Raw genomic sequence first — 13,871 nt, 5'->3', positions numbered from 1 at the left:
CTTATTACTTTCTATAATTTAATATATATAAGTGCTTTACTGGCAAGCTTCTCGAAAGAATAAATAATACTTAATGACTGCCTACAGTTTAATTAACTCTTGATTGAACTTCTCATGGATTGCTATAAACATTAAATTATATCCTTCCTTAAAGCTACCATGATGGAAATCTTGTTTCAAGCCTTAACTCTCCTGCCTAAACAATTCTGAAATTTCAGCAAATCTGTATATTGGACAGAGAGGTGAGAGAATCAACCTTAATGCCTGGTTATAAAGTGTGTTATTTTATAGAGCAAAGACGAAGTCTTAATTTAAATAAGATTGAAAATGTGCACATGCCCCAACACCTCATTTATATTATGGCAATCATTAAACATCCCTGGATCTCGGGCAGTCTTATTAGCATAAACTGCGTATTACCACAAGGTTTCAAGTTCCCACTCTGGCTTCTCATCTTAGCTGCCATTTTCTGTCTGTGTGATGTTGCAAATAAATTTTCCTTTTGGCATGGCTCAGCTGTCAGGCACCTCTGTTCTATAATGAACCCATGAATTACATCTCCCTGCTCTGACATCTCTGGTCTCACACATCAAAATATTGTTCTTCAATTGTAATTTATAACTTAATTTAAATGTCTCTTTTACTGTGACCTTTTTAGATCAAATGACATTGCATCTGGCAGTTCCCACTACACCAAAGCAACCTTTTACAAGTATAGCCATTACAGTAACTGCAGAAAAAGCCTATCTGAGTTAGACTGCATTCATACTAAATATTAAATAATTGCAGTCCATTTAGAATAACATTAGATTTCAAGTATTTTATTCTGCAAACTATGCTGCTTATTTGCAAGAAACTGCCAAAATAACTCAGAAAGAAAAAAATGTGAGATTTAGAAGAGATCTTGAAATTCTCTGTGCAGTTTTAATTATGTCAATCATTAACACAAATTGAGATAGATCTTGCCCAAATCTGAGACAAAAATTTTTCCTCATAATGCATGATTAACAGATGTCAATATATATTTTCATTCATACCACCATCATCAATCACCTAGTACAAAGCTCAAAATCTGATACAAATCTAAATTAAGAAACTATAACTAAAACCAAGAGCACAATATTTATTTTTGTTTGGCCACTGTCATCCCAAACAATGCTGTAAGCAATAGAGAGGCTAAATTTGGCTAAATATTCTTATGGGAGCACATTTTAAAGATAATGGCAAAGATAAAAAAATTTAACTGCTGAGAGTAAGGGTTGAGGGAAAGATCCAGTAACTTTCAGAAAGAAATACAAGTTACTGAGCCAACACTCCCTCCAACGCTGAGTAACTGCAGTGCTCAGGAAGTATGCCAGCCTCTGAATCACAAAGGACATAGGAGGGGGGACCAAAGTTTGCTGAACATCAAACATGGTAGGAACTGTATTAAGTCTTTGTGTGATTTCATCATTCCTCACACCACTCTATTGTGTTAAGAGTATTAAAAAGCAGGAAACAAAATTGGAAGATTTAGTATCTAGTTCAAGGTCACGTTCCTAAGTAAGCAGCAGAGATTCTCACATAAATCCATGTTCTAGGAAGAAACCGAGACTCAGTCCTGGAACAGCACAGGACTGGCAACCTGGTGGCCCTGAGGGGATCAGGGACTTCTCCAGCTGCAGTGACACCACAAGCACACTGTCATTTCTTCATTTGGGAATAAAGTGTGTCAGCAGGAGGAGGGAACCAATAACTCAGAGCAGAGGAAACACACACACATAAAATAACAAAATTAATGCTATCATAAAAATACAGAGTGCCAGTGAATGCTGACTGGGGTGACATTTTCTCTGTCTTGAAAAACCGAGGTGACTTCACAAAGCAGGTTTTGAAAATCAGCAATCAGTATAATATGACTAACCTTGGCTATACTCATAAAAGCAAAAAGAAAAGAAAAATTGAGATGGAGAACAGAAGAAACACCAAAAGTTGTTAAAGACAAGCAAGAGGCTAGAGTTAAAGGTGACAAAAACAGGGTTAGAATCCTGAACAAAGTTTTTCAAGGACTTATCACATAGCGATAAAGAGAAGTATTACAACAGTCAATGTGAGGAGATAGAAGAGAGCAACAAAAAAGCAAAAACAAGAAATAAAAAGGAAAGTCAACCTAAACTAGAAAAGCTGACCGCCAAACAAGGAAGCACATAATCTGGCCAGGTAAAAATAAAGGGAAGGTGGAAACAGGAGACTGAAAATCTATGTAGAAGAGACAAAAGAATGACGACATCTTTGAAGAAGATTCCTATGCAAAAGAACCTGAATTCTAGAAAGTGAAGTGAAAGCTGCCCTGAAAGTATTGGGAAGAAATAAATCACCAATGTAGATGGGATATCGACAGATTTATTTCAAGTCACAGAGACTGAATCTGTCAAAATCCTAACAATATGTCAACAAAGATAGAAAGCAAAGCAATGGCCTACAGACTAGAAACATTCAAAATATATCCCAATGTTCAAGAAAGGAGATGCCAAGAAGCGCAGTAACGCCCGTCCAGTGTGGCTCAGCAGTTGAGCATCGACCCATGCACTAAAGAGGTCACCTGTTTGATTCCTGGTCAGCGCACGTGCCCAGGATGTGGGCCAAATCCCCAATGTGAAGCATTCAGGAGGCGGCCAATCGATGTTTCCATCCCTCCCTCTCCCTTCCTCTGTCTCTCTTATACATCAATAAAAGGAAAAAAATTGAGAGAAAAAAAGTACAGTAACTATAGGATTATTCTGTCCTCAAGTTTAAATTAGTATGTATATAAATGTATGACTGGGCAGGGTTATTAACCTAGAGGTGATAACCTTATTTACTCATAAAATTGTTATGAAGATTATATGAATTCATTAACAGAAAGCACTTAAAACTTCTGCCTAACATATAAGCACTAGATCAACAAGTAAATTTTAATTATATTACTGTTAATTTTGTTATTAATGACATCAGTCAAGGGACCAATAGTTGATATCTAATAAAATGGAAATAACAGTGATAAACTTGAGGTCCTGTGCCTAGTTCAAACTTCAGTAAAACAGCTGAGGGTGAGAGAAAAATGGCTTAGCAAAGGCAAATAGTAAAAGAAAAATAAAGCAAGACAAAAACACAAGAAAACAAAAGAATGTGTTGCATTTCATGAAAGCTTAGACTATATTAAAATGATGAACTTGTAGGAGAATTAAAGCTAACTCCTTGCCCTGGCCGGTTTGTTTCAGCGGTTAGAGCATCGGCCTGCGGTCCAGAGAGACCCGGGTTCGGTTTCCGCTAAGGGCGCATACTCGGTTGCGGTTTGTCCCCAGCCCTGGTCGGTCGTGCGCGTGGCAGCCACTCGATGTGTTCCTTTCACGTCGATGTTTCTCTCTCTCCCTCTGTTCCTCTCTCTCCCTCCCACTCTACCTGAACAAAAAATGGAAAAATGTCTTCGGGTGAGGATAAAAAAAAAAAAAAGCTAACTCCTTGCCATCTTATGCTGATCAGATCTGGGGAGTGTTACTTTTGTGTGTGTGTTAATCCTCATTAGAGTATATTTTTCCATTGATTTTTAGAGAATATGAAAGGGAGGGGGGAAAGAGAGAGAGACAGAGACAGAGAGAGACATCGATGTGAGAGAGACACATTGCATGGTTGCCTCCTTCACAACCCCAATCGGGGCCAGAGATTGAACCTGCAACCCAGGTACATGCCCTTGATCAGAACTGAACCCACAACCCTTTGGTCCGCGGTCCAACACTCCAATCGCTGAGCCAAATCGGTCAGGGCGAGATGCCACATTTTAACAGACATACAGACAAAGCTTACCAAAAGAGAAATAAAATTATTATGTATAAAATGGCTAATACTATATCATGGATGAAACTCAAAAACATTACCCTCAGTTAAAGAAGCCAGTCACAAAAGTCCACATATCGTACAATTTCATTAATAGGAAATGTTCAGAAGAGGCAAATCCACAGAGATGGAAAGTGGAATAGCGGCTGCCTGGGAGAGTAGGGTAGTGGGGAGTGACAAATGAGCACAGATTTCTTTTTGGGGTGATGAAAACGGTCTAACATTGATTGTAGTGGTGTTTATACAAACCTGTGAACATACTAAAAGCTATTAATCTATACATACTGAAATATATAGTATGTGAATTATAGATCAATAAAGCTATTATACAAAAACGAGGTAAAAAAATGGCTAAAGAAACTTGAGAGTGGTTCACATGGAAAAGCAAAATGCAGGCCACAATTGGGAAGAGTTGCCTTGGGAACAAAGATACTTCTGTTAAAATGATCACAAGTGAAGTCACTGCCACATGAAGTAATGACGGTGCTATCATCAGAGGCTGTCACTACAAGCGGCCTCTATTTCCTACCTACTCCTGAGGAACTGTCATGTTTGGAGGAAAGAGCAAAGTGGGGCATAAAGTTCAACTTTAAGTCAAGCTACAGATTATCTACAGAGAAATAAAACATTGAAGCATTATGTTTAAAAAGTCATCTTCATCCAAATGAAACAAAAAGGTTAAATCATATATTTTATGTTAAAAGTGTTGTTGCCTAGAGCTTATGAACAGAGTGAATTTATGAAGTTCTCAGCTCAAAAAGAGCCACATTGGTAAATTTCTAAACAAACACTTCTCAAAATAAAAGTTTAAAATGTTCCTGATTGGTCCAAGTACAATAAATAAAAACCCAAATTTATATATTATGCTGATAGTTGAAAAGGTGTTTACTATATCAGGAAACCTCAACTGAATGGCCTCTTCCTTCATCTTCACTTATGCTATGATTAACATATAACACACAGTAGACTCCAATATCCTGCTATAAGAAATAAAACAAGGTATTTGTCAAGATTGATTTATATAAGGTACTGTTCTAAAATGTACTGAATTTCCATAAAAAGAAATCATATAGTATATCGACTTCTCCCATTACTGTTTTCAACATCAAAGCCCTGAGAGGAAAAAACCCACCATCCTATAACCATTTAATCAACAAATCAAAACCCTGACAGAAAAATCACCATCCTATACCCATTTAATCATGACTGATCTGAATGGAACAATAGTAAAAAGAGAAGAATGTAAGTAAAGGGTGTGGTATGGAAAGAATGTCAAAAGACTCCTGATCATATTTTTAGACAAACTGTAATAAAAAGGCCTTCTGGCAATGCCTTAATGGGAGCTGGAAAATACTTGACATTCATTAAAGTCCTAAGCACTGCAAAGTTGATCAAGGGCCAGATGCTTTAGTGAAGTCCATTTATGATGAACAAACAGAAAATCTCCAAAAGAAATTCTATAGACTTAATATTTTATTTATTTACTTATTTAGTTATTTATTTATTGTTTTAATTTTTAAAATTTTTTTGTGGTACATGCCCCTAGCAGGAACCAAACCCAGGACTCTCTGGTCCGCAGGCTGACACTCAACCGCTGAGCCAACCTGGCCAGGGCTGGACTTAATATTTTAGAATAAAGGAGAGAAAGGTGAAAAATGATCCTTTGAATAGGCATATCTGCAAACTCTGCTATGTCAACTTTACACCACCAAGTTCTGGGTGATCAAATGTGATTTGGACTCGAACCTGATTCATTCATTCATTCAATTATTTAGTGCCTCTCTACCATATACCAGGCATAGAGCTATAGTTCAGAAACCAAAGATGATTAATATTCAATGGTTAACAAATAGTGATATTTATAAATTAGAGATTTAAAACAGTAACTATTAAGCTATTGGAAGCCTTGAATCCTTTGTTCAAGATATGGATATGCATAAATAAATAAGCAAACAAATATATACTCTCTTGAATGTGTAAAAAGCTTAATCCAAATGTCTAATAGCAATCCATATTTCAGGGAATAAAATTGTCCAGAAAGAGGTGAAATCTTTGCTGCATGATTATAAATTTTACTTATATGAGTGTGTGTGTGTGTGTGTGTATTCAGTGTTAGTGAGAGAAGGTAAACATAAAAATGCAAATAAGTTTCTGAAAAACAGAAGTCATTGTATTAGGAAATGAGAATGATACCTGAGCACAAAGAATGAAATCCAGTATCAATTTAGTAAAAATAAGTCAGCATGGTATTTTCTAGAAAACCTTAGTCTGAAACTCTAGGACTCTGCTCTAATTTCTACACATAAATATAAAGGTCTATTTTGTAAAAGGCCCAATAAATACAAGTACTTAAAGATGGCTGAATTAATCCCATTAGAATTATATAGGCCATCTATATGTTATATAGCATTATGTTTACAAAGTGTATGTATGCTAAAAGTATATAGAGTGGCCCAATAAAACCATGTATGAGAAATACAAACCTAGAACAGTATACACAGAAACATTTCTTAGCTAAGATCTTCCAGAGGGAGCACCACTGCTTTGTCATATTTTAACATAACATAAAATTATAAATAAAACAATTTTGCATTTATAGGTGTTCACAATTTAAAATAGTAAAATATAATAAAACTTCTCTTTGCTGATAATACATTAAGAAGTATTCCAATTGCAACTAAGAACACCTTCCTCTTTAGTAAGACAGGCCAACACATTTATTACATCTTCCTCCTCTACAAATGTTCAAAACTGTTTATGTAAGTAAAAAGAAATACATTTTAACATGAATGAGCAAATAAAACTGTGTACCTAACTATTGCATAAGTTCACCATTAGACCAAAGGTAAAAATGAGATATTTATATATCAACTACTCCTGTGTTCTCCAATGAGGGGCTCTGCTATTAAGAATGTATATATGTGGCTCAAGTTTTACACAACCTGAGAATCATCTGCATTAAATTAAAATGGACTAAACACTCCAAACAAAATAGAGCTTGCCAGACAGGACAAAAAAAAAAAAAAAAAAAAAGCAAGAAACAATTAAAGAAATAAAGTACACAAGAGATGTACTTTAAATAAAAAGAAAAAGCAATATTCATAATAAGAACCTGAAAGAAGATATACCATGTAAATAAACATGAGGAAGCTATAGCAGTTTTATTTCTTATTTTCTAATTTTATTTTTTTATCCTCACCCGAGGATATTTTTGCATTTATCTTCAGAGTGCGAGGGAAAGAGGGAGGAAGAGAGAAAGAGAAACATCAATGTGAGAGAGACACATCAAGTGGCTGCCACCCACACGACCCCAACCCAGGTGGGGGACAAACTGCAACCAAGGTACGTGCCCTCAATGGGAACCAAACCCAGGACTCTCCGGTCCACAGGGGCTGACATTCTAACTGCTGAGCCAAACCAGCCAGGGCTATAGTAATTTTATTAATGTCAGACAAAACTAGATTCAAGACAAAGGGTATTACTAGACACAAAGAGGATCACACTAAAAAGGGAAAAGGGCCAATACATGGAGAAAGATAAATGTTCATGTGCCTAATGATAGAACATTCCAATATATGAAACAAAAATTAACAGAACCAAAAAGGAGAAATAACCAAATCCACAATGGTAGTTGAAGGCTTGAATGCATCTCTCTCAGTAACTGATAATACAACCAAATTAAAGAATTAGCAGGGCATAAAAGAGCTAAATAATAACATCAACCATTTTAAACAAACACAATTATAGAACAGTACACCTAATAACTTCAAAATATAAATTCATTACTAGTGCACATGGAATATTCACCGAGATAAATCACATGCTGAGCCAAGAAACACACATCAATAGATTTTAAAAGACTGAAATCTTACTGGGTACTTTCTGACCACAACAGAACTAAATAAGAAATCAATAACACTGATAGAAAGAGAGAGAGAGAGAGAAAGAGAAAGAGAGAGAGAAAAGGGAGAAGGGAGGAGGAAGAAGAATGGGAGAGGAACCTCTAGTCTCTGATAATTAAGCAATTTAATTCTACAATCCACAGGTAAAAGAATAACACATAAAAAAATTTCACATTTGAACAGAATGATAATAAAAGAACAACAAATCAAAATTTGTGATAAGATTTCACTTTAGAAAGCTACAGGAAAACTGATCAAATTAACCCCCCAAAATAGAAAAGAAATAATAATAAGACTGAAGATCAATGGAACAGAAAACAGACAAATAGAGAAAAATCAATGAAACCAAATGCTAGCCATCTGAAAAGATCAATAATGTTGATAAACCTCTAATTAGATTAAGAGGAAACAAATGAACAATATCAGGAATAAAAGGTCAAAATTATAGATCCTATAGACATTAAAAATATAATATAGGAATAATTTGATATTTTTAACAATAAATTTGATAATCCAGATAAAATGGATAAAACATTTAAAAGACACAGATCAACAGATTACCAAACTGGCACATGAAGAAATGTACAATCTGAAAGGCCTATGTCTATTTATAATTCTAAACTCCCCATAAAAAAATATTCCCAGATGGCTTCACTATGAAAAATATCAATCCTTTACAAACTCTGTAAGAAAAGAGAGGAGGAAATACTTCCCAACTAATTTTTTGAAGTTAATCACTCTGATATCAAAACTAGACAAAGATACTACAAAGAAAGATTATAGCTCAATTTCCATCCTAAACACAAATGTAAATTTTTAACAAAATATTAACAAATTGAATCCAATAGTACATAATAACTAAGCAGGATTTATCCTAGGAATGCATAGTTAGTTTAACATTTGAAATCAATCAATGTAATTCACCAAATTAACAAAATAATGTATAACAAAAACAACAACAAAATAATAGTACCTGCCAAAATTCAACACTCATTCATGATAAAAACCTCAATAAACATATATCAAATAAACATAGATATGAAAGGGAACATTTTCAACTTGATTAAAAAACAGGGAAGAAAAAACACTACAATGTACTTAACGGTGAATGACAATATTCTCTCCCTATGATATGAAAGAAGGCAAAGATGGTCAGTCTCATCATTTCTGTTCAGTATTGTACTGAAGTCCAAGCAAGTACAATAAAGCCAAAAAAGAAAGAGATAAAACTGCTTTATTTGCAGATGACATAATTGTGTACACAGAAAATCCTAAGGAACCAACTAGAGAGCTACTAGACTTTAGCAGGACCCAAGAATACAAAGTCAACACATAAAAACTGATTATATTTCTATGCTATCAATGAACACTTAGAAATTGAAATTTAAAAAAGAAAATTTTATTAATAATAGAATCTTCAAAGTGTAATTACTTAGGATAAATGTAACAAAGCATGTGTAAGCCTGTATATGAAAAACTACAAAATCTTACTAAAAAAATTAAAGAATGCTTTTATAAAAATGAAGAGATATGTTATATTCACGGACTAGAAGATTTAATATTGTTAAGATGTCAATTCTTCCTAAACTGATCTATAGATTCAATGCAATTCCAATTAAAATTCCATCAAGCCTTTTTAATAGAAACTGACAAGCTAATTCTAAAATTTATATGAAAATGCAAATGAACTAAAAAAGTCAAAGAAATCTTAAGAAACAAGTACAAAAGTAGGAAGACTTACACTACCTGAGTTCCTATAAAGCTACATATATTCAATATACTAAGGTACTGATAAAAAGATAGGTATTAAATCAGTGAAACAGAATAGAATTCAGAAAAAGACCAAAAATATACAAGCAATTGATATTTAATAAAGGTATCAGCCCTGGCCGGTTTGGCTCAGCGGTTAGAGCGTCGGCCTGCGGTCCAGAGAGATCCAGGTTCAGTTCCTGCTAAGGGCATGTACCTCGGTTACAGTTTATCCCTGGCCCTTGTTGGGTTTGTATGGGTGGCAGCCACTCGATGTGTCTGTCCCTTTCACATCGATATTTCTCTCTCTCTCTTCTTCTCCCTCCCTCCTACTCTATCTGGACAAAAAATGGAAAAATGTCCTCGGATGAGTATAAAATAATAATAATAATAATAATAATAAAGGTATCAAGATAATTAAATGAGAAAAATCTGTTTTCAACAAATGTTGCTCCAATAATTGATATCTGTGTGGAAAAGGATGAACTTTCACCCCCTACCTCCCATCACATACAAAATTAATTCCAAATGAATCACAGACTTAAATGTAAGAACTAAAACTTCAAGAAACACAGAAATAGGCCTGGCCAGTTTGGCTCAGCGGTTGGAACGTCGGCCTGCAGACCAGAGAGAGGGTCCCAGGTTTGGTTCCCGCTAGGGGCACATACCAAAGAAAAGAAACACAGAAATAATCTTTGTAATCATGAGGTGATCAAAGACACTTTCATAAAAAAAAAGAAATACATTGGACTTAAACAAAATTAAATATTTTACTCTTTGAAAGATATCATTACAAAAAAAAGTCATAGTATGGGAGAAAATATTCACAATACATATATCAAATAACTTGTATCAATATTTTAAAAAACTCCTACAACAAAGTTATACTAAATACAAATAACTAAATTTTTTTTCCTTTATTAATTTCAGAGAGAAAGGGAAAGTGAGAGGGAGAGAGAGATAGAAACATTGAGAAGAGAGAACATCGATTGGCCGTCTTCTGCATGCCCCTGACTGGAGATTGGGCCCACAACCTGACCAGGAATCGAATCAGAGACCTCCTGCTGCCTGGGTCAATGCTCAACCACTGAGCCAAACCATCTAGACCAAATAACTAAATTTTTAAAATCAGGCAAATGATTTGATTGGGCAAAGATACTTCACAAAAGAAGATATACAAATGGGCAATAAAACATGAAAAGATGCTCAACATCACGAACAATCAGAAAATTCAAATTAAAACCTTCAATGAGATACCACTATAAACCCATTAGAAAAGAATGACAACATCAAGCTTGTTGAGGATGGTGGTGAACTGAAATTCTAACACACTACTGATGGAAATACAAAATGGTACAACCAGGAAACCTACCTGACAGTGTCTTAGGAAGCTACCTGCACACATACACTGCATTCCTAGCATTCACAAGAGAAATGAAAATACAAATCTACACAAAGACTGCTGTAACGATGTTCATAAGACCTTCATTCCTACTGGCCAAAAGCTTGGAACCAGCCCAAATGTGAATGGATAAAACACTGCCAATATCCATATGGTGGAATACTAATCAGAAATAAAAAGTGAACAACTGATACTGCAACCCCATAACTAAACCTCAAAGTTAGTATGCTGAAAGAAGCCAGACCAAGAAGACAACATAAAATATTCTAGAAAATACAAACTAACCTAAAATGAGAGAACAGTGGTTATCTAAGGCTAGAAGTTGCAAAGAATTATAAAAGGGCATGAAGTAACTTTTAGGGGTGTTGGAAATGTTTTGTATCTTGATCACTGTAGTAGTTCCTTCTGTATATATCTCTGAAAAAATTCATTAGATGGTATATTTTATAGAGAAATGTGTTATACATAAATTATACGCAGTAAGTTGTTTTTTAAATTACACACTAAAAATCTCCTTGGTGAATAAAAAACAAACAACAAAAAAATTGGGAGTCAAAAGAAATAATCCAGAAGAGCTTATATTTAAAAACAGGCCCTGCCCAGCTGGTGTGGTTCAGTTGGTTGAATGTCTTCCCATGCACCAGGAGGTCACCGGTTCAATTCCCAGTCAGGGCACATGCCTGGGTTGCAGGCTCAATTCCCAGCAGGAGGCATGCAGGAGGCAGCCAATTGGTGTTTCTCTCTCATCGATGTTTCTCTCTCTCTCCCTTCCTCTTTCTGAAATGAATAAAATAATATTTTTAAAAATAGGTCCATGTAATTATATTTATCATAAAGAACTGACAGTTCAAAAATTTTCAATTAGTGACTGCAGTTTAAAAAATAAACTATTTAAATGCACTTATATTTAAATAGTCCTAATGAGTGTTACATACACTTCAATGTGGCCATACTGCAGTTTCTATGTATTTTAAATTTCTATACTGTCTGGGGGAATAGGAAATAGACACAGGTTTAGTCTAAACTGACAAATGCCTAACCCTGTTTTGACTCTATGCTATATATACTCTGAGAAAACAATAAATACTTCTCACATGACAATCAATGTATTTATCTTTTTAATTTATTACTTAACACAGTTCAAAACTTCTGTTACTTCAAGGAAGTCAAATAAACATTAACTTCTCACAAGATTTTTCCATTCATTTCACTTTTCATTAAAGAAAGTGCCTACAACTAAAACTCTCTGTGAACTACTACAACAATGAATTACAAGCCATTAAATTTTCTATTCATCACAAAATGAGCACAAAACTCTGTCCTTTGGTGACTAAATGCACTTGTATTGCATAACCCAAGACACCTGAGCCATCCGGGGCTTTTCTTGACAAAAAGAATTTCAAAAGATGGGAAGGCAGCTTCATAGAAATAAAAACTTATAAAACCAACCCCACCCTCGGCAATGCTTAAAAAACTTCAGAAGAAACTCGATACAAAGGACCAGGGGCAAAAATAGCTCAAATTATTTCTGTGTAGAAGAATGTTCTCGCAGAAACCGCAGAGGGTTTGGAGTAGAAAGGGAATAAATCCGATAAAAATCATGAAAGTGCCAAAAATAAATTTAATTAAAAATGGTAGTATCTTCATTATTCAGAATTCAACTGATCACTGTACTCATGAAAGGAGAATTTTTTCATAGAGCTTTTATACAAAAAACTCAACAGAAAACAAGCTCATAACCAGGAGTTCCTTTGAACATACATACAATTTTAGGGTATTTTGAGTTCAGGGACATTCATACCTACATCTACCATAGCCACTGTTTGCAGTACCACCAATCTCTGAATCTCAGTCTCCTCATTTGTAGAATAATCTCAAAAACCCTTTTAGCTGTACCAATATATGTTCAGAAAACGATTCTTTATAAAAACAAAAACTAAGTATCAAATAGGTGAGAAAGTAAACAAATATATACTTGGGAATGTAAAAAATCATTCAGTTATTTAGAACATGGTATATATCCAGAGCAAGATCATTCAACCTCCAACATACAAGAAAGTACCATAATGTTATGTAATACCCCAGAAACACATTTAGACCAGGAATAAAAATCAAACATCACATATCATATATTCAAATACCTACATGCTTCCTTAAAAGCAAGGTGTGTATTAGAAAGATCTCTAAATTGGGAAACTGAGTTATTTTTTACCCTCCATTAAGAACCTTTTGGGTTCACAAGTCATCTGGCCTTTCTGAGCCTTTGGTTTTGATCTATTTAGAAACTGAAACAGATGATCTCCTAAGTCCCTGCCAACTATAGTAACCTCTCAAGAAAAACCAAAAAGGGTGCTTACATTTAGTTAATAATCAGAAGTTGCTCAGCCTCATACTCAATGTCTTATGTAAAGATATACATAACCATCTAAACTCTGTTTTAGTATATCAAAAATCCATAAAACTTATTACTACTTCCTTCAGATTTAATGATTTCACAGTAGTAACCACATAAAAAAGAATTACTTCAAGAAACTTTAAAATACATTAAGTTCCTTAAACAGCCCCTATAGGATATAATCAAAAGTCCAAAAGAAATATCCAAAACAGTAAATGGTCTGTATAATCACATTGTGACGAGGTTAATCAGATGAGTAATCACAGCGAGATGTCTTACAACCACCTCAGTACCTTTAGGCTCACTTGTTACATTTTACTCTAGGTTTTTTTATGGACTTTATTTTTAAAACTTAATTTTGTTTTATAATCATGTGAAATATTTACATGGTTCCAAAGTCAAATCTATAAAAAACAAATGTGGTCAAAGTAATCTAGATTCTCCAGTCCTTCCATACATTTTGAATACAGGGTCTCAGACACAGAGACAGCATTGCTGACCATAAAAAGGCATGGGCCCTGGATTCAAATCTTGAGTGTATGACCTTGGATCATGGCTTCATGGCTCTAAA

At 34.6% G+C, this 13,871-nt stretch overlaps 1 protein-coding gene across 2 annotated transcripts in view; it reads right to left on the bottom strand.

The window, feature by feature from the left end:
• RERE (arginine-glutamic acid dipeptide repeats) overlaps positions 1-13,871 on the bottom strand; it is a 408,992-nt gene that overhangs the window by 100,204 nt on the left and 294,917 nt on the right. The window lies entirely within an intron of this gene.

The sequence above is a fragment of the Molossus molossus genome, unplaced genomic scaffold, assembly GCF_014108415.1.
Source record: "Molossus molossus isolate mMolMol1 unplaced genomic scaffold, mMolMol1.p scaffold_m16_p_12, whole genome shotgun sequence".
Lineage (NCBI taxonomy): Eukaryota > Metazoa > Chordata > Mammalia > Chiroptera > Molossidae > Molossus > Molossus molossus.
This window is presented reverse-complemented; position numbering and strand designations above follow the sequence as displayed.